Source organism: Heteronotia binoei, chromosome 5, assembly GCF_032191835.1.
Source record: "Heteronotia binoei isolate CCM8104 ecotype False Entrance Well chromosome 5, APGP_CSIRO_Hbin_v1, whole genome shotgun sequence".
NCBI lineage: Eukaryota > Metazoa > Chordata > Lepidosauria > Squamata > Gekkonidae > Heteronotia > Heteronotia binoei.
This window is the reverse complement of record NC_083227.1, coordinates 172,129,295-172,150,168: the sequence shown is the minus strand read 5'-3', so window position 1 is coordinate 172,150,168 and position 20,874 is coordinate 172,129,295. Positions and strand designations below refer to the sequence as shown.

The following is a 20,874-nucleotide window of genomic DNA, read 5'->3' as shown; positions in this document are numbered from 1 at the left end:
ATAGAATATATACATGGTCTCATGCACTCTTATAACTAAGAGACCTTTCTCAAAATCAAGAAGGAACAAACAGTTCAAAACAAAATATTTGGATCTATGATGGAACTTTAAAATGCAAGGTAGTAAAACTGGGAATAGACTGGTTGGGTAGACATATGCAAGCAGAAGGCTGCAGCTGATCCTGAAAATGAAAGAAGTCTTTGCAAAACCCCCGAGAAGCTCTCAAAGGGTAAAACACAGGTTGAATAGGAAGGGAAGGAAATTCTATATACTCATTTTAATTGCCTTGTGTGCATCTTCTTTCATAGCAGCATGACTATTAAGAATCAGGGCTTCCAGGTTGTAAATGATTTGACTTATCAAACATGGGTGTGCTTTTTGCAGTATGTTTTATTTTGATGTTGCAATTTGGGTTCAACACATAAGCTGACTTTAGTGGAATAAGTACTGGTAATACAGGCAGAAATTGACACTAATGTTGTATTCCACTGCAATTAATTAATACACTGACTACAAGGACGCCAAATGTGTTTAATAGGGCATATGACTGCATCCCTAGAAAAGCTAGGATTTGTTTAAAAGATCTAGAGATACAGGTATCAGGGGAGTCACCAATGCTGTACACATTATTAACAAAAGGGTAGCCTTAAATTCTTTTCAGTTAAAAAGCTAGGATAGTAAGAGCCACAGATCAATCCTGAAAGCCTATTTAAAAAAAGACAAGTTATCCAAGTAACAGACACAAAGGATGTTTTTATACTATGCACTGAATGATGACAAACTCAGCTACAATGGCTTTGAGGCCAAATAAATTGTAATGCTGCTGATGCTAAGTCTATGTAGCTGAAAAGAATGAAGGCTGAAGTTTGTACCCTGCTCCTTATCAGTAACATAATGGATCAGGATATGAACAATGAACTCCTAACCAATTTAACATCAGGCAAGATTATATAGTAAAAACGTTGTTCTATGGCAATTAACTGGCTTCGCACAGAGGGAGAACTTCTCCCTCTCAGTCAATTCCCACTGCTCCGACTACTCCTGATGCCTCCCAGCCACTGCTGGGCTTCTCTGACAGGCAGCGTCATCCTTGGGAATCTCCTTCTCCCTCAGCCTGCTTTAAGCTCTTGGGAGCCAGTTCTATCAGAGGACTTTTGGATCGCTGGTCTGGTTGCCTGCCTGCTGCACAGGATAGCTCTGTAGCTCAGGGAAAAGAAGAGGGCACCAGGTATGGGGACAGTCAGATGGCATTCCCAATGGGGCTGGGCTTGGCTGCTGTGGATAGGATGCAAGGCATAGCAATAAGTATCTAACAGATGTGATTGCCAGCAGTCTCAGTTCCCCATGACTGCAGGATAACAAAGCTTTTACTATACAGATAGTTAACCTGTCCATAGCATGAACTGGATCGAAAGGATCATGAGAAACACACTGTTTGTATGATGGCTCTCCCACTCCACTCCTACCCCCCACTCACTGTGCTCCTGGGGGGCTGAAGAATACAGTAAGAGGAAATTGGAAAAATTATGCTTTTCTCTTCTGTGGGTGGAAGGCATCTTCAGATGCAACTGCATATTTTTAGCAGAGCTGGATCACTTGTACATAAAGCCTATCAAAATCAAGTTAAAGTTTTCAGTTCAAAGTTACCAATTTGAAATACTGTTCAAAATGTTGGAGTTAAAGCTTCTGAAATGTACTGCAACAACTTTATAAAAGGGAAAAATTATGAAGTTATTTACCAAGCTAAACAGCTAGATAACAAATGTGAAGTTCTCAAAACATCACTGTTAACCTTACGAGGTTAATGAAACTTTTTTCTGATTTAGTAATAAACCTGCAGTGTTTTAAAGCCTGTTTTAAGGGCTCTCCGTCACACAACTCCTTTGCAAGGTTATAAAACTGGTGGCAGCCATTCCTCTTTAAAAGAATTAAAGATGAGAGAGTGTGGCCAGAGTTTGTTTATTCTCTTGTTCCATTTGCTCTCTGGTTTTCAACAACAACAAAAAAGGGTGGTCAGTAAGGCTGTTGCCCAATTAAAAGAATTCTTTGTATGAGTTTTAATAATATAGTTTTAACTGTATACAACTAAAACAACAGTTCTGAAAGAACAAACATACTATTTTTGAAGACATCAAGATGTTGCACAAGACAGCAAGAACAAGGCATCCCTCCCTAGAAGAGCAGGTGATGCCTCTTTGCCATTGACAGCAGGAGGCTACAGTTTCAAAGTACTTACTTTAAATATCTGTGGGGGGGGGGGTTAATGTTCCCCAGTGCTTGGAAGAACTTTTTTGGTTGACCGAAATAAATTCAGTCAAGTTACAGAGATTCAATAACATGCAGTTCCATTCACAACTAGCACTGAGAAAAAAGCTTTCAGGAAGAACTGTAAACATCTGACTTATATACAAGTAAGAAATTGTAACTAATTAGTTTTATGGCTCAGACAGAAGAAGTTCAGTAGCCTTAAGTGCTTTGAGCCCCTTTTGGGAGATAAAGTGGAGTATAAATACTTACATGAAGTAAAAATGCAATGGAAAAAATAGTATCTCTAAATCATTCTCTGCTTTATTCATATAAGCCTACAGGATAATATGCAGTAGTTCCGCTCACTTCTCCCAGGAGAGAGCTGCATATGGTTACAGTTGCTTCTCTTGGGATATGCTGTTTATCTTTTGTTCAGGTAGGAAGGGACACTGATAAAATGGTAGAATGTTCTGATACCAAGAATCACAAATGCAGTTTAAAAAAAAACAAAAAAACCACCAGAAAATGCTGGGTATGCTTGCCCCAGTAATTAATTCTGCAATTTTATTACTGTATTAAAATTTCCAATAGTTGATTAAAAATGCACAAAAGGGTAATTTAAAGAAAAACTCCAGAGCACTGTAAGGTTTATTTTCCTTCCTAATGTCATTCTGTGCACCAGTCCAGAGCGTTCTCAGAAATGGCTTTACAGTGGGGGTGGGCCAACTACAAAAGAAAGGAGCAGAGCTAAAAGACTGCAAGACTCTCTCATCTCTAATTCTTTTAGAAAGTAATAACTACCACCGGTTTTATAACCTTGCAAAGGAGTTGTGTGACAGAGAGCCCTTAAAATAGGCTTCAAAATGCTGCACTATAAGAATACCAGAAGGGGAAGAGTTAAATCTCCTCAAGAATGGAGAATTTTAAGTAACAGGCTACTCCAAGCACCCTAATTGGTCAGGTCCTTCTGTTGAACATATGCTCTGAGGAAGAATTCACTTAAAGAACGGAAAGTGTCTGAGTCTCAGCCTATGCTGAAAGCAGTTTTACACAAACACAAGAACTGGGAATGAGATCTGGCACATGGATCCCCTGCTATCTGAGACATGGCACAAGCTTTACAAGCACCTTTGTGAATACCCTCAGTGCTGTGGCCAGCCTGAAGGGCAAAGCTTTGAACTGGAAATGAGAGCCATCCACACAAAAATGGAGAAATCTGTGATGTAGGAGAAGGATTGGAACATGCAGATAGGCCTCTGTCAGATCCAGAGATGCCAGGAAATATTGTAGTTGAAGGGCTTCTATAATGGTCTTGATAGATTCCATCCGGAAATGTTGGAGTTTGATGGCCCTGTTCAGAAACCTCAAGTCCAAAATCACCCTCCAATCCCTATTTTTCTTGGGGATCATAAAGAAGATGGAATAAACACCTTGATATCTCTGCTTCCAAGATACTGGCTCTATTGCAGCAATTTTCAGAAGATGACAAACTGCCTTGAATGTGATGTCCCTCTTGACTGGGTTTGAGCGTAGGGGTGAAACTAGAAAATGAACCAGGGGTGTTCTTTTGAATTCTATCACGTAACCCCAGGTGATGATTTCTAATTTCCAGGAATCAGCTTGTGAAGCTACCCATGCCGAATCGAAGTGAACAAGGTGGCTCCTCACTGGCAAGGCTTTGTACCTCTGTTCTGTTTGTTGAGTCGGTACTGCTGTCTCTGGAATCGGGTGCTGGAGAAATTCTTCAAAAAGGACTGTTTGGATTGCCCCCATGAAGATTTCCTAGAATCCTGACTGGATCGGGAGGTGTTGGCGGAGGCATGAAAGGAACCAGATCCGAAGCCCCTCCTGTTAGAACTCTGAATGTTCTTGGGCATGGCCTTCTTCTTGCCCCAAATCTCTACCATAATCTTGTCCAAGGACTCTCCAAACAACTTCTTACCTTGAAAAGGGTAGGAGGATACAATAGAAGAGTGAAGGTCTTCTGGCCAGGCGCGGAGCCAAATGCCTCTTCTAGTGACCGTGGCCAAAGCCATTGCTCTGGTGCAGAAGGTAAGGATGACCAGAGAGGTGTCTGCAGAGAATTCAGCCATTCTCAGGAGTCTGTTGGTGCCTTCTTATTAGCATCTGGCAACAGCTGAATGAAATGTTTCATCCATAGCTGCTCTGGATACGATGGAATTTGTGGCTGCTGCCTTGATAGTCATGGCTGTGGCCTCATGGTTCCTTTTTAGGGGTAGGTCGATCTTCCTATCCCTAATGTCACGAATGTCCATCTTTGGATAGGAGCCCCTGCGATTGTAGAACTGTAGCTGGGTCTTCAACCAATGGCACCTGTAGCATCTCATTAGCAAAGGTGGTAAGGCATACAACTTTTTAAAAAAGTTAGGGTATTGCCAATTGGAATTTGGCTTGGCCCATTCAGGTTTAATTGGCATTCAAAGAACTCAGGAAAAGGGAACACCTTGTCAAAGGAATGGTAACACTGGAAAATTCAGTATTCCCCTTCAGTATTCAGTATTCCTGGGGCTGGTGAGCAGACTAGTGATCTCCTGCTTTTCAGTAGTGTCATAGAGATCTAATGCTGCTAAAACCTTTGCCAGAAGGGGCTGGTATTCCTCTGCCTTAAAAAAGCATACCGAGGGTTCTGGCACTGTGACATTCTCAATTTCTTCATCAAAAATGGGCTTTCCCTTCTCCCTGTCCCCCCTCTGGGACCCCAAGGACTGGTCCCTATCCAAGGACCCCTCTCTGTGTAGCCAATCGTTTGCCACCTTCTTTGTTTGAGCCTTGGTGAGCCAAGCGCTATCTCTGGGTCTCTTAGGGGACAGGGACCTGGAGGAGGAATGGGAACTAGGAGCATAATAACCAGCTGTTCCCCTGTGGCAGGCCAACATAAAGACAGGTTGCTTACCTGTAACTGTAGATCATCGAGTGGTCATCTATGCATTCACACTCATGGGATAGAGCGCCCGCGCCAATCCCCAAATCGGTACCTAAAAAGCCCGGGATTTTTTAGCACTCGGCACCAGTGGGCATGCGCAGGCGTCTCAGTACGCATGCTCACCAGAGCCAGTGCGAGGATCCCGCCAGTTCCTTCCTGACCACTGGAAGCCCCTACCATCGGGAGACCATCAGCAGTGGGGAAGGAGGGCCGGTAGTGTGAATGCACAGATGACCACTCGAAGATCTACAATTACAGGTAAGCAACCTGTCTATCTTCTTCGCGGTCTCTGTGCTTCACACTCATGGGAGATTAGCAAGCAAGACATACCTGGAGGCAGAAAGATGGTCAACCAGAAGAGACAGCTTGCAGCACCACAGCTCCCAGATGAGTCCTCTGCTGAGCATGTACGTTCAGAGCATAATGCTTCATGAAAGCATGTGGAGAGGACCAGGTGGCGGCCTTACACACGTCTGTCAAGGAAACACCCTTCAGGAACGCCACCGACGTCGCCATCGCTCTAGTAGAGTGTCCACGAATGGGTCCAGGCAACGGCTTCTTTGCCAGCAAGTAGCACAGTTTAATAGTCTCAGTAAGCCACTTTGAAAGTCGCTGAGATGAAATTTTTGAACCCAATCTAGGAGAAGCATAGGAAACAAAAAGATGCTGGTCCTGACAAAAACTCTTAGAACGACTCAAGTAAAAAAGTAACGCACGCTTAACGTCCAAAGCGTGACACCAACATTCCTCATCCAAGGAAGGCATGGGATAAAACATAGGTAACCAAACGTCCACCTTAAGGTGAAACTGGGAAACCACTTTGGGGAGAAATGAAACATCAGGAGCCAATGACACTCCAGACTCATGAAAAATTAAGTATGGGTGGTCACAACGCGTAGCCATGAGCTTCCCTACACGGCGTGCCGACGTGATATCACCAGTAGGTCCACCCGTTGGGGTGAGACTGTAGGGTCTGCCAAAAAACCGAAGAAACTTCCCCCACTTCCTGTCATAGGAAGCATGGGTAGACAACTTTCTACTATTTAGACGTGCTGGACTCAGGGTCAATGAACCATGCCGTCAGCTTCAGGTGAGGTACGTTGTGATGAAACACGTGTCCTTCCTGGGCCAACAGAAGGTCCAGTTCTGCCGGGAACTAATAAAAAAAAAACCCTCGCTAAATGAAGCAAAATCAGGAACCAGTTCTGCCGAGGCCACCAAGGTGTGACTAGAATGCAACTCAGTTTCTCTCTCGCTATTTTTTTGACAACTTTTGTCAGCAGCGGAAGAGGCGGAAATAGATACAGGAACCAACCGTTCCATGGGAACATTAGGCCATCTCCCAAGAACTCTGGATCCGTTCCTTCCCTGGTGCAGAACAGGGGACACTTCCAATTCCGGGCTATGGCAAAAACATCCACCTGAGGATACCCCCAGAGCTGGAACACAGGTTGAAGGAAGCACCACTGCATCATCTCCCATTTGTGTGGAGAAGCTGCTCCTCTGCTCAATGAATCCGCCTGCAGATTGAGTACTCCTGGAAGGTGTGCAGCCTTCAGATAGATGCCGTGCTCCAGGCACTCCTTCCACAGTTCTATTGCTAGTGCACAGAGCCGTCGGGAGTTTCCTTGAGGTCTTGATACTTTTGTCCATTTCTTGAAGGACACTATCGGTGATGAAACTGAAAAGGCCTTCACCCTCAGAAGGAAGATCTTCGACATAAGCCCTGGTGTCAGGCTGAAGAGCTGTGGACCGTAGCCAAGAATGACGGCGCAGGGAGACGGCAGAAGTGAGGGTCTTGGCAGATACACCCACCATGTGTTTTGACACAGCCAGCTGTTGTTTGGCCATGGCAAAACCCTCTCTTTGTAGCTTCTTAAACAAAGCCTGCTTCTCCTCACTCAGAGATGACATCAACAGTTTGAGCTGCGCCCAAATCGAATACTGGTAGCGAGCCATACATGCAGCGTAGTTTGAGGTTTTTACTCCCAGAGCTCCCGCTGAGCAGAATCGTCTACCAGCATTGTCGATTTTCTTGCCCTCTTTGTCAGGTGGAGAAGAGTGGGTCTTACGTGCCTTTGAAGATGACAAAACCACCACCGAATTAGGCTTGGGGTGGGAGAACAGGAACTCAGCACCAGCCTCCTGAACACGGTACATGTGGTCCAGGCGACGCGTAGAGATTGGAGTGGATGCTGGCTTTGCCCAGGGCTCCTTCACTGCCTGCAGAATGACTTTAGTTACAGGAAAGCCCATAGCCGTCGATGTATCCCTCTGCCTTATGTCAAACACAGTGTCATCAGCAATTGGCTCTGGTTGGACTACTGGAAGGGAGAGAGACTGTGCCATTCGCTTCACAAGGTCCCCATAAGACTTGAGATCTTCCGAGGGTGATATGGGAAGGTTCTCAGCAATATGAGAATCTGGAGAAGGTTCACTGCTCTGTCCGGATCATCGGTACCGACCTTGGAGTCCGATGTTGAAGATTCTCTTCTCGTAGAGTGTTTGGATAACACTGGAGTCGAAGCACATTCGGGAGAACAAAGCGTTACCAACGGATGAGCTTGCCGGTCCCCAGATTGCTCTCTGTGTCTCTCGGGTGGAATCGACACCGATGCTGAAGGTGCTTGTCGAGTGGCCAATCGATGCGAAAACCTCGAGAAAGAGGCTTCTGACTGCTGATCCCATTCCGGCAACTCCTGGGGAGGGTACCTGTCAAGCATTGTATACCCCTTCTATATTGCTGAAGTCAGACCTTAGAATTCTTGTTCATATGTTAGAGAACTTAGATGGTAGATATGTTACTAACCCGAAGTGAAAATGTGAGCACATCAAAGTAGCAAACCCCACCTTTCTTCTTTCGCTTCTACTAACAGATGCAGGAATGTCCACTTTGAAGATAAAATCTCCTGGGACTTGTTCCCAGGCCTAGCAAGGCCTGAACCCAAGATGCGATAGCCGCAATAGAGATAAGGAACCCAGAGTGTGAATTTCACATGTGAACGTAGAATTGTTTAAAGAACCTTGGATGTGCCATTTTAAACTTTGTATTCTAGTGTTGTTGGGGGGGTGGGCTCCCTCTGGGTGTCCTGCCCCCCCAGGGAAAGTGCATGCGCAATACATCGCCTCTCCTTTCCCGGTGTAGTGAACGCTGCGTGGTCACTGTCTGGCTATGCCTGGCAGATGGTCACTGCAATGGCCTCTCCTACATTACTGCATCCATGGCAAAACCTTCTTGCTGTTCCCCCCCGTTTTCACAGTTTGCCACGTCATGGTACGACCGAATGTCCGACGGTATAACCAGGTTGGGCTCACCAACCTCGCCAGCCAAGAGAAGGAAAACTCTAACATCAAGCCTGGGCAGACAGAGCTCATTAATGCAACACCTACCACCTGGAGGACTCGCTGCCGGCATCCCGGCTTACTGGGCCATGGCAGATGACCCCATGGTGAAAGGGTGGAGCCAGTACTGCGCACACTGCACTTCACCTAAAAATTCCTCTGCGCAGGCCTGAAGGGTATCCACATCCACAACCCACAACATACCAAGTCCTGCAGCGATGGGCAAGGGGCGAAACGGCAGGTGGAAGATGCCACAGGAAGCCGCAGTCCCGATCCTGCATGTAGGCGGTTCAGGGTATTGGTCGCCTGATGCTGACCCGGAGACGAAAGCATTTTTCGGCAGCACCCTGAATGACCAAGCAGCCCTATTTAGGGACAGCACTGCTTGCTCCATATGGAGAGGGGCCTAGAAAAGGTGGCCTAAACAAAGCTCGTCTCCCCCCCCCCCCCCCGTTGGCTAGCCGCGGTCAACGGGCATCCTTACTTGCGATCGAAAAATAACAACAAAGAAAAGGCATGCACCTGCCTCAAAAAGTGTGCAAAGACGAAAGCTTGCGTGTTGGAACATCAGAACCATGCTTGACACAGTAGAAAGTGGTCGCCCTGAACGACACTCTGCTCTAGTTGCCCATGAACTTCTCAGGTTGAATATCGACATAGCAGCTCTCAGTGAGGTCCATTTCCCTGAGGAAGGTAGTCTTCAAGAACACGGTGCTGGCTATACCCTCTACTGGTCGGGTAAGTCAAAGGCTGAGAGCCGCCTTTCTGGCGTTGGCTTCATGGTCAGGAACTCCATTGCCTCTAAACTCGAAAACCTGCCAACAGCTCACTCAGATCGCATCATGTCTATGCGCCTCCCACTTCAAAACAAGCAGCATGCAACCCTCTTTAATGTGTATGCCCCAACCCTTCAAGCAGATCCTGCAGAAAAGAACAAGTTCTATACTGATCTACGTAACCTCGTATAGAAGACTCCGACAGAGGACGAGGTGATCATCCTTGGCGACTTCAATGCCAGAGTAGGTAAAGACTCGGAAGCCTGGAAAGGAGTACTTGGCAAACATGGCACTGGCAACTGCAATGATAACGGGCGCCTCCTGCTAAAATTCTGCACGGAGCATCAGCTCACCATCACCAACAGTATCTTCCAGCAGAAGAACAGTCTGAAGACAACCTGGATGCACCCACGGTCCAAGCATTGGCACCTTATTGACTGCATTCTGGTGCGCCAGAGAGACCTTCGAGATGTCTTACACACCCGAGTAATACCCAGTGCAGAATGTCATACGGATCATCGTCTTGTACGCTGCAATCTCTGTCTTCACTTTAAATCTACACCCAGGAGAGGCGGTATCCCCCGGAGGAAGTTTCAGGTTGACAGCCTTCAGTCAGCCGAAGTTAAAGCTGCCTTCCAGGCAAAACTCCAGTCAAGAATTGAGGACCCCAGTTGCCTCACAGATCCTTCTCCAGAAGCACTCTGGGAACACCTAAAAACTACCATCCTGTTGACCTCTGAAGAAGTCCTCGGGTTCTCCACAAGGAAGAACAAGGACTGGTTTGACGAGAACAATCAAGAAATCCAAGAACTACTGGCAAAAAAGAGATCTGCCTACCAAGCACATCTTGCTCAGCCCTCCTGTCCCGGGAAAAAAGCAACCTTTCGCACTATATGTAGCAATCTCCAGCACAAGCTTTGAGACATTCAGAACGAGTGGTGGACCAAGCTTGAAGAGAGAACCCAGCTGTGTGCAGACACTGGTGATTTAAGAGGGTTCTACGAAGCCCTGAAGGCAGTACATGGTCCATCATATCAGGCTCAGAGTCCCTTGCGTAGTGCAGACGGCCAAGTGCTCCTCACAGACAAGGCATCCATACAGAACCGGTGGTTGGAGTATTTTCAGGTTCTCTTCAGTGCCAATCGCGTAGTTCAAGATTCAGCAATCCACCTCACCCCACTTCAACCAGTGAAAACAGAGTTGGATGAGATCCCCACCCTAGAAGAGACTATTAAAGCCATCAAGCAACTGAAAAGTGGCAAGGCAGCGGGAGTTGATGGAATTCCACCAGAGATCTGGAAGCATGGGGGCATAGTACTACATAGCACACTTCACAAAGTACTTGTCACCTGCTGGGAACAAGGCAAACTACCACAGGACTTTCGCGATGCAATCATCTTTACTCTACATAAGAACAAAGGGGAAAAGTCAGACTGCTCCAACTACCGGGGGATAACCCTGCTCTCCATCGCAGGCAAAATCCTTGCTAGAATACTCCTGAACAGACTGGTGCCCACCATTGCAGAAGAACTCCTCCCAGAGAGCCAGTGTGGCTTCAGAGCTAACAGCAGCACCACAGACATGGTATTTGTTCTCAGGCAGCTCCAAGAGAAATGCAGGGAACAGAACAAGGGTCTATATGTGACTTTTGTCGACCTTACCAAAGCTTTCGATACCGTTAGCAGGAAAGGCCTGTGGCAGATCTTGGAACGTTTAGGATGTCCCCCAAGGTTCCTCAGCATGATCATCCAGCTACATGAAGACCTGCGAGGCCAAGTCAGGCACTGCAACGACCTCTCGGAGCCCTTCCCAATAGGCACAGGTGTAAAGCAAGGCTGCGTTCTCGCACCAACTCTCTTTACTATCTTCTTTAGCATGATGCTTCAAAGAACAGCAGTAGATCTAGATGATGACGATGGTGTCTACATCCGCTATCGCACCGATGGCAGCCTGTTCAACCTGAGGCAACTAAAGGCTCACTCCAAGACAATGGAAAAACTTATCCGCGAGCTACTGTTTGCTGATGATGCTGCATTCGTCTCCCACTTGGTATCAGCTCTGCAGCATATGATGTCCTGCTTTGCAGAGGCTGCCAAGCTATTCGGCCTAGAAGTTAGTCTGAAGAAGACAGAAGTTCTCCACCAGCCTGCACCCCAGGAAGATTATCACCCTCCCTGCATCACTGTGGGTGAATCAGTTCTGAAGACAGTCCAGCAGTTCAGCTACCTGGGGTGCATCATCTCCTCAGATGCCAAGATCGACAAGGAGATTCACAACAGGCTGACTAGCTCAGGCTGAGCGGGCTGAAGTTGAATCCGGCGAAGACTGAGGTCCTTTGCGTGGGCCGCGGCGGACCAGGAGGGGACATTACCCTACCGGCTTTTGACGGTGCGCCACTGACACCAGTGTGCAGGGTCAAGAGCCTGGGAGTACTACTGGAATCCTCTTTATCAATGGAGGCCCAGATAGCTGCCACTGCTAGATCCGCCTTCTTTCACCTCAAAAGGGCGAGGCAGTTGGCTCCCTTCTTGGAACGCAGCGACTTGGCAACTGTGATCCACGCAATGGTCACCTCGAGACTAGACTACTGCAATGCCCTCTACATGGGGCTGCCCTTATACCGAACATGGAAACTTCAGATAGTGCAGAATGCGGCGGCCAGGCTGCTAATGGGACTACCTCGGTGGGAACACGTGCGGCCTGGGCTGCGGGATCTGCACTGGCTACCGGTTGTGTACCGTGTTCGCTATAAGGTGCTGGTTATCACCTTTAAAGCCCTATATGGCCGAGGACCTGCCTACCTTAGGGACCGCCTCTCCCCATATGTTCCCCAGAGAGCACTGAGATCTAGCTCTCAAAATCTTTTAATAATCCCTGGGCCAAGAGAGGCTAGATTGAAGACAACCAGGGAGCAAGCCTTTTCAGCAATGGCCCCTCGATGGTGGAATCAACTTCCAGAGATGGTGCGAGCGCTGCGGGACCTGAACCAATTCCGCAGGGCTTGCAAAACATTTCTTTTTCAGCTTGCTTTTAAGACAGAACCTGGCTAAACTGACCTGTAGCCATCTAGCCATCTTATGTATGATTGTGACTTATAGCATCTTATAGCACCTGTTTTATCTATTTAATTAATTTATGTAACTGAATTGTATTTAAAATTGTTGTTTACATTGTTTTATTCAAATCATGGTATTCCATGTCTGTGAGCCGCCCTGAGCCCGCCTTTGGCGGGGGAGGGCGGGATACAAAAATAAATTTATTATTATTATTATTAACAGGCTGGCAAAGGCAAACCGTGCATTTGGCCGACTGCATAAAAGAGTGTGGAGCAACAAGCATCTGAAAAAAGGCACAAAGATCAATGTTTACAAAGCGGTTGTGATGACAACCCTCATATACGGCTCCGAATCGTGGGTTTTATACCATCATCACCTGCGACTCCTTGAGTGCTTTCATCAGCGCTGCCTTCGCACCATCCTCAACATCCACTGGAATGACTTTGTGACCAACACTGAAGACCTCAAGAGGGCGGAGGTTACAAGCATCGAGGCACTGCTGTTGAAGACGCAGCTGCGCTGGGCAGGGCATATTTCTAGGATGGAAAACCACCGCCTTCCCAAGATCGCTCTGTATGGCGAACTTTCCACCGGCCATCGAAATAGAGGGGCACCAAAGAAGAGGCACAAGGTCTCCTTGAAGAAATCCCTTGGCACCTGTCGCATCAACCATCACCAGTGGTCTGACCTAGCCTCAGATCGCAAAGCATGGAGGCACACTATCCACCAGGCTGTCTCTTCCTTTGAGAACGCACACATAGCTGGGTCTTGAGGACAAAAGGAGATTGAGGAAGAATCGCACTGCTACAGCACCAACCCCAAATCAGATTTTTCCCTGCAGCCACTGTGGCCAGATCTGCCTGTCCCGCATTGGTCTTGTCAGCCACCAACGAGCCTGCAGCATACGTGGACTACTGCACCATTCTTAAATCTTCGTTCGCGAAGTCAAGCCGAGAGAGAGAGACCTGCGACTCCTTGAGCGCTTTCATCAGCACTGCCTTCGCACCATCCTCAACATCCACTGGAGTGACTTTGTGACCAACACTGAAGTCCTCAAGCGGGCGGAGGTTACAAGCATCGAGGCATTGTTGTTGAAGACGCAGCTGCGCTGGGCAGGGCATATCTCCAGGATGGAAAACCACCGCCTTCCCAAGATTGCCCTGTATGGCAAACTTTCCATCGGCCATCGAAATAGAGGGGCACCAAAGAAGAGGTACAAGGATTCCTTGAAGAAATCCCTTGGCACCTGTCGCATCAACCATCACCAGTGGTCTGACCTAGCCTCAGATCGCAAAGAATGGAGGCACACTATCCACCAGGCTGTCTCTTCCTTTGAGAACGCACACATAGCTGGTCTTGAGGACAAAAGGAGATTGAGGAAGAATCGCACTGCTACAGCACCAACCCCAAATCAGATTTTTCCCTGCAGCCACTGTGGCCGGATCTGCCTGTCCCGCATTGGTCTTGTCAGCCACCAGCGAGCCTGCAGCAGACGTGGACTACTGCACCTTTCTTAAATCTTCGTTCGCGAAGTCAAGCCAAGAGAGAGAGAGATTCTAGTGTTACAAAGTATCTGTCCCAATCTTCAGCTCGAATGAGCCACATGGATTATCAATAAACCTAACTTTGTTTCAAAATCCAAGGACTGGTTATTTTTAAAATCTCATGCTTGACATTTTGGGATTGATCCTTTATTAAGAGTTCATCTGACCTGGCAACTTTTAAGCCGGATGGCTGAAACAGCACCAGATAACAGAGAACCTACTGATCCGTTCGAAGGAGTAGAAGTACGGACTCCCCCCTGGCACATCATTGGGACTCGGGAGAGTTAGGGGCTGCGGATCCGCGCTACACATACAAGAGCTATTCATCACCCCGCAGAAGTGGGAGCCACGCACCTCTACAGCCCTAATGGACGAGGCGCCAGCACGCCACGAAATCATCCGCTAGCTCCACCAGCTGCGCCAGCGCCAGTACCACCGGCACCACCAGCCAGGCCAGCACCCCCAGCGGCCGCTGGGCAACCAGGAGGCCCCGCGCCGCCAGCAGGACCCCCGGCCCCTCGAGACTACGGGAGGGGGCGAGAACTGGATGCCACTTTCAACGGCAACCCCAAAGACATGGAGTACTTCACCATTCAAGCCAATAGTTACATGCACTATTGGGGGAACACGTTCCCTGATGAGTTCATCCGAGTGGATTACCTCGGGTCAAAACTGAAGGGAGCAGCAAGAAGGTGGTATGGAAGCCTGTACGAGACGAGGGGCCCCAAGCTCGACACCTTGGGCGAGTTCCTGCAGGGACTGCTAACTCAGTACGAAGACCCACTTCAGGAGACCCGGGCCATTATGGCCCTGTGCAAGATGCAGCAAGGGGTGAAGTCGGTGCGGGAGTACACGGCCGATTTCAGGGCCCACTTGGCCGAAGTACGAGGATGGAGTGAGATGATGAAGATCGAGGAGTTCCAGAGAGAGCTAAACGTGAGCCTGCTGGACCGAGCCCTGCAGCAAGCCCACCCTACCACCCTAGTGGGGTGGGTAAAACTGGCAGGTGAGGTAGAGACCAACATGCAGCGGGTGGCCCTCCAACGCCAACTGCAGCAAGGGGGAAAGGGGTGACATGAGGCTCAGTCGGGGGCCAAGTCAGACGGGAAGAAGAACGCAGCTCAGGGGGGAACGCCAAAACCTCCCGAAGGACGCAAGTGCTTCCGATGTGGTGATCCAAATCATTTCGCGGCCAACTGCCCGGAGAAACCTCGAGCCCCCCCTTTACCCTGAAACCCACGGCGCCGGGACCGAAGACTTCGACCAGACCCAAGGAGTCGGTTCGGGGAAGCACCACAGTGTCGACGGCACTAGACAAGGATACTATAATTATGGACGCATCCAATGAGAAGTCTTGGGGAACAGAGCCGGCGGAAAATGAGAGCGACCTGCACTGAGAGGAGCCGGGAGGCAGGTCGTGGATCTAACGGCACCATTGAAGATGAGAGTGACTGGATCCTTATTTTTTGTACCATTGACATTGTTGAACCAAAAGCTTAAACGCTTTATCCATGTCCGAGCCCTAGTCGACTCCGGGTGCACGAGGGAGATTATCACCCCAAAATTAGTAGACGCTTTAGGACTGGTGCGGAAGCCCCTACCCCACCCGATTCAATTCGAGCAAATGGACAGATCCATAATGAGGGGGGAGCCTTGCGTAGAAGAGGCTCAGCGAGTACCAGTTGGGATAGAGGACCATTGGGACATAGAAATGTTCGTGATCGCCCCCTCCTTCTCCTTTGATGTGGTATTAGGGGTTGGGTGGCTGCTCCTCAAGGGCATGTTGCCAGTAGCCACTGCTAGCCTAGAGGTCATGCCGGCTCCAAATGGTCTTTCACTCACGGCTCCGTTCTGGGCGCCAGAGTAGGAACTGTCCTCCATGAAGTCGTCTCTCAGTCGGTTCGACATTTGAGCTCCTCTTCATGCCACAGCTATCTCCAAAGACCACTAAGCCACCGCAACGCAGTCCCCTCAAGGGGAAAGAGGGAAGGAGGAAAAGCAAGGGGGTAAGGAGGAGAAAGGAACAAGGAACAAGCAGCAGAGAAGAGGGGGTTAGTAGATTAAAGAAAAAGGGCAAGGCAAGATAAAGAATTAGAAGAGGAAGAAAGGTGTTGTTGCTTTTTAAGGCAAGCAATAAGATAGAAGGAAAAAAAGGATAGGAGCCTATCCTAGAAGATGCTCTCCCTGTCAAGGCAGGAAATGAACTGAGCAAGGAGTGGTTCCCACATCTCACAGGAAGAGGAAGAGTTTCAAGTTCCTGCCTCCCTGATTGGATGGTGGGAAGCACCCAAGATGGCTTCTGAGGGAGAATGTCTGAGTTTCAGCCTATGCTAAAAGCAGTTTTACACAAACACATGGACCGGGAATGAAATTTGGCAAGGTTGCTGGGTAGTGAGATGAGACTCCAATTCAGGTCAAAGGAAAGGGATATATCTTCTAGGGCAGGGGTGTCAAACATGTGGCCTGAGGGCCAGATCAAGCCCCCAGAGGGCTCCTACCAGGACTGCAAGCAACTCACTGTCATCTGCTTCCTTCTCTCTCTCTTGCTTCTTCTGCATATCAGCTTGCTTTGCCAGGCTTGCTCAATCGCACAGGAGTTACAGAGCAAAGCCTCTGTTTTCTAGTGACTGACTGACACATGAGGCAATATGTACGAAATCTCTCAGTGCCCAGCCATTTCCCATGGGTCTTAGGCTCAAAGTATTGACCATGAGATTTCTGTAGTGAATGTAAATAAATCAAAAGTAGGTTTGCAACCTATACACACACCTGAACAGCATACTCAAGATTGCTACAGCACAGACATTGTCTCCAGAAATTGATGAAATAATTCTGAGCAAGAGGTGTCAAGAGATTGTTAGACAAAATATTGCAAAAGAGTGCTAATGTTTTAAGCATGATTTATAGAAATTAGGGATTAAAAGGAAGGGAGTTAGGTACTGATTTATAGAAATTAGGGATTAAAAGGAAGGGAGTTAGGTACTGAAAGAAGGTACCAGCCTCAAGGAATTAAGAGGAGAAATAAGAAACTCTATTAAGAAGCATTGTAGTGTTTGGAAGACACAGGGGGAAAGCCCTCAATAACCTCAAGTGACCTTGGGTCAGTCACAGTTCTCTCAGAACTCTCTCAGTCCCACCCACTTCACAAGGTGCCTGTTGTGGGGAGAGGGGAAATGAGTTATCTTCAATAACTCTCATTTGCCTGTATAATTACAGTCTGCACAACCACTGATATTTGCCTACAAGTTAACATAAGAACATAAGGATATTAGGAGCATATTGCAAAAAACATAAAGACCAACAATAAAAATTTCTTCAAATATATTAGAAGCAGGAAACCAGCCAGGGAGGCAGTGGGGCCCTTGGATGACCAAGGGGTCAAAGGATTACTGAAGGAGGATAGGGAAATGGCTGAGAAGCTAAATGAATTTTTTGCCTCCGTCTTCACTGTGGAAGATGAGAAGTGTTTGCCTGCTCCAGAACCACTTCTATTGGAAGGGGTGTTGAAAGACCTGAGCCAGATTGAGGTGACAAGAGAGGAGGTCCTACAACTGAAGGACGAATTAAAAACTAATAAGTCACCGGGTCCGGATGGCATACATAGAAGAGTTCTGAAAGAACTCAAAGTTGAACTTGTGGATCTTCTGACAAAAATATTGACATCTGCCTCCGTTCCTGAGGACTGGAAGGTAGCAAATGTCAACCCCATCTTTAAAAAGGGTTCCAGAGGAGATCCGGGTAACTACAGGCCAGTCAGTCTGACTTCAATACCGGGAAAGTTGGTAGAAACCATTATCAAGGACAGAATGAGTAGGCACATTGATGAACACAAGTTATTGAGGAAGACTCAGCATGGGTTCTGTAAGGGAAGATCTTGCCTCACTAACCTGTTACATTTCTTTGAGGGGGTGAACAAACGTGTAGACAAAAGAGACCCGATAAATATTGTTTACCTTGACTTCCAGAAAGCTTTTGATAAAGTTCCTCATCAAAGGCTCCTTAGTAAGCTCGGGAGCCATGGAGTAAAAGGACAGGTCCTCTTGTGGATCAAAAACTGGCTAATTAATAGGAAGCAGAGAGTGAGTATAAATGGGCAGTCATCACAGTGGAGGACAGTAAACAGTGGAGTGCCGCAGGGCTCAGTACTGCGTCCCATGCTCTTTAACTTGTTCATAAATGATTTGGAGTTGAGAGTAAGCAGTGAAGTGGCCAAGTTTGCAAATGACACTAAATTGTTCAGGGTGGTAAGAACTAGAGAGGATTGTGAGGAACTCCAAAGGGATCTGTTGAGGCTGGGTGAGTGGGCGTCAACAAGGCAGATGAGGTTCAATGTGGCCAAGTGCAAAGTAATACACATTGGGGCCAAGAATCCCAGCTACAAATACAAGTTGATGGGGTGTGAACTGGCAGAGACTGACCAAGAGAAAGATCTTGGGGTCGTAGTAGATAACTCACTGAAAATGTCAAGACAGTGTGTGATTGCAATAAAAAAGGCCAACGCCATGCTGGGAATTATTAGGAAGGGAATTGAAAACAAATCAGCCAGTATCATAATGCCCCTGTATAAATCGATGAGGCGGTCTCATTTAGAATACTGTGTGCAATTCTGGTCACCACACCTCAAAAAGGATATTATAGCACTGGAAAAAGTGCAGAAAAAGGGCAACTAGAATGATTACAGGTTTGGAACACTTTCCCTATGAAGAAAGGTTAAAATGCTTGGGGCTCTTTAGCTTGGAGAAACGTCGACTCAGGGTGATATGATAGAGGTTTACAAGATTATGCATGGGATGGAGAAGGCAGAGAAAGAAGTACTTTTCTCCCTTTCTCACAATACAAGAACTCGTAGGCATTCGATGAAATTGCTGAGCAGTCGGGTTCAAACAGATAAAAGGGGGTACTTCTTCACCCAAAGGGTGATTAACATGTGGAATTCACTGCCACAGGAGGTGGTGGCGGCTACAAGCATAGCCAGCTTCAAGAGGGGGTTAGATAAAAATATGGAGTAGAAGTCAGTGGCTATTAGCCACAGTGTGTGTATATATATGTGTATGTATGTGTATGTGTGTGTGTATATATATATATATATATATATATATAAATTTTTGGTCACTGTGTGACACAGAGTGTTGGACTGGATGGGCCGTTGGCCTGATCCAACATGGCTTCTCTTATGTTCTTCTCTCTGTGTTTGTCGGTGTCCTTTATAAGTTTTATATCTCCGCTATCTGGCATTATGTTTTATGACACACGTGGCCCAGCCCAACAAGGTCTCATTTATGTCAGATCTGGCCCTTATAACAAATGAGTTCAACATCCCTGTTCTAAGGAAATAAAAAGATATATCCTCTTTCCTTTGACCTGAATTTAGGGGAATAAGAATTCCTGCCCAGTAAAACAGGAAGAGCGATCTCTGAGGAGATCCCTGGTCTGTTGTGAACAGAAATTGCTTTGAGACAACTCAGGAGCTAGATAGAAATTAAGGATTAAAAGGAAGGGAGTTAGGTAGTGAAAGGTACCAGCCTCAAGGAATTAAGAGGAGAAATAAGAAACTATTAAGAAGCATTGTAGTGTTTGGAAGACACAAGGGAAAAGCTTCTCAATATTAAGACCTCAATAACTCTTGAGTGACCTTGGGTCAGTCACAGTTCTCTCAGAACTCTCTCAGTCCCACCCACTTCACAAGGTGCCTGTTGTGGGGAGAGGGGAAATGAGTTATCTTCAATAACTCTCATTTCCCTATATAATTACAATCTGCAAAACCACTGCTATTTGCCTACAAGTTAACAACTCCTGATTACACCTGACCTTCCCTTATCTTTTAAATAAAATCATTTGTTTTGTTTGACTTTTACATCTTCTCAAGTGTCATTTGAAGGGGTTCAACTCAAGGGCTCTTTATTCTTCCCTATGGTTCCAGGGCTGGGTTAAAAGCCAAATTATATCTCTGTAACAGGGTGGCACAGACAGTCTTTTAAAGACAAAGAAGAACAGGTTGCTTACCTGTAACTGATGATCTTCGAGTGGTCATCTGTGCAGTCACACTGATGGGATATAGGCGCCTGCGCCGATCTCGATCGGTATTCTTGAAAGCTGCGGATTTCCGCGCCCCAGGCCCAGTGCGCATGCGCAGAAGCCCCACTGCGCATGCCCACAGGGACCGGAGCGGACATCCCGCCAGTTCCTTCTGACCGCTGCGTAAGCCCTTAGAGATGGACCGGCAGCGGAGGGGAAGGAGGGCGGGTAGTGTGACCGCACAGATGACCACTCGAAGATCATCAGTTACAGGTAAGCAACCTGTTCATCTTCTTCGTGGTCTCTGTGCATCACACTGATGGGAGATTAGCAAGCAGAGTCCTACCTGGAGGAGGGTGCAACGGTCCATCATCGAGAAGCCTCTTGAAGCACCGCACGGCCCACTGATGAGCGTCTACGCCAGTCCAGGTCCAATGCATAATGGTTTACAAACGTATGCGGGGAGGACCAAGTGGCCGCATCACAAATGTCCTTCAGTGGGATTCCTCTCATAAAGGCTGCCGATGTCGCTAGGGCTCTAGTGGAATGAGCTCTAATCTGTCTTGGCAGGGGCCTCTTGCTTAACAAGTAGCATAGTTTTATCGTCTCAGTTATCCATTTGGAGATTCGCTGTGACGATACTCTTACACCTTGTGATGTTGTGGAATATGAGACAAAAAGTCTAGTGTCCTTACGTCCAGGCCTCACTCTATGTAAGTAGAACGAGAGTGCCCTTTTTACATCTAGAGTGTGAAGTTTCCTCTCCCAGTCTGAACTTGGGTTTGGAAAGTACACGGGTAAGCATATTTCTGCATTCAGGTGAAAGGCAGATGTCACTTTCGGAAGGAAGGTTACATCCGGGCGCAGCCTCACTCCTTCCGCGCTGAATTTCAAGTATGGGTCATCGCAGCGCAACGCTGCCAGTTCACCGACCCTGCGGGCTGAGGTAA

The 20,874-nt window shown here is 47.4% G+C and overlaps 1 protein-coding gene across 2 annotated transcripts in view; it reads right to left on the bottom strand.

Moving 5' to 3' along the window:
• Window positions 1-20,874, bottom strand: part of FOXK2 (forkhead box K2) — a 138,882-nt gene that overhangs the window by 35,969 nt on the left and 82,039 nt on the right. The gene's annotated exons all lie outside the window — the stretch shown is intronic.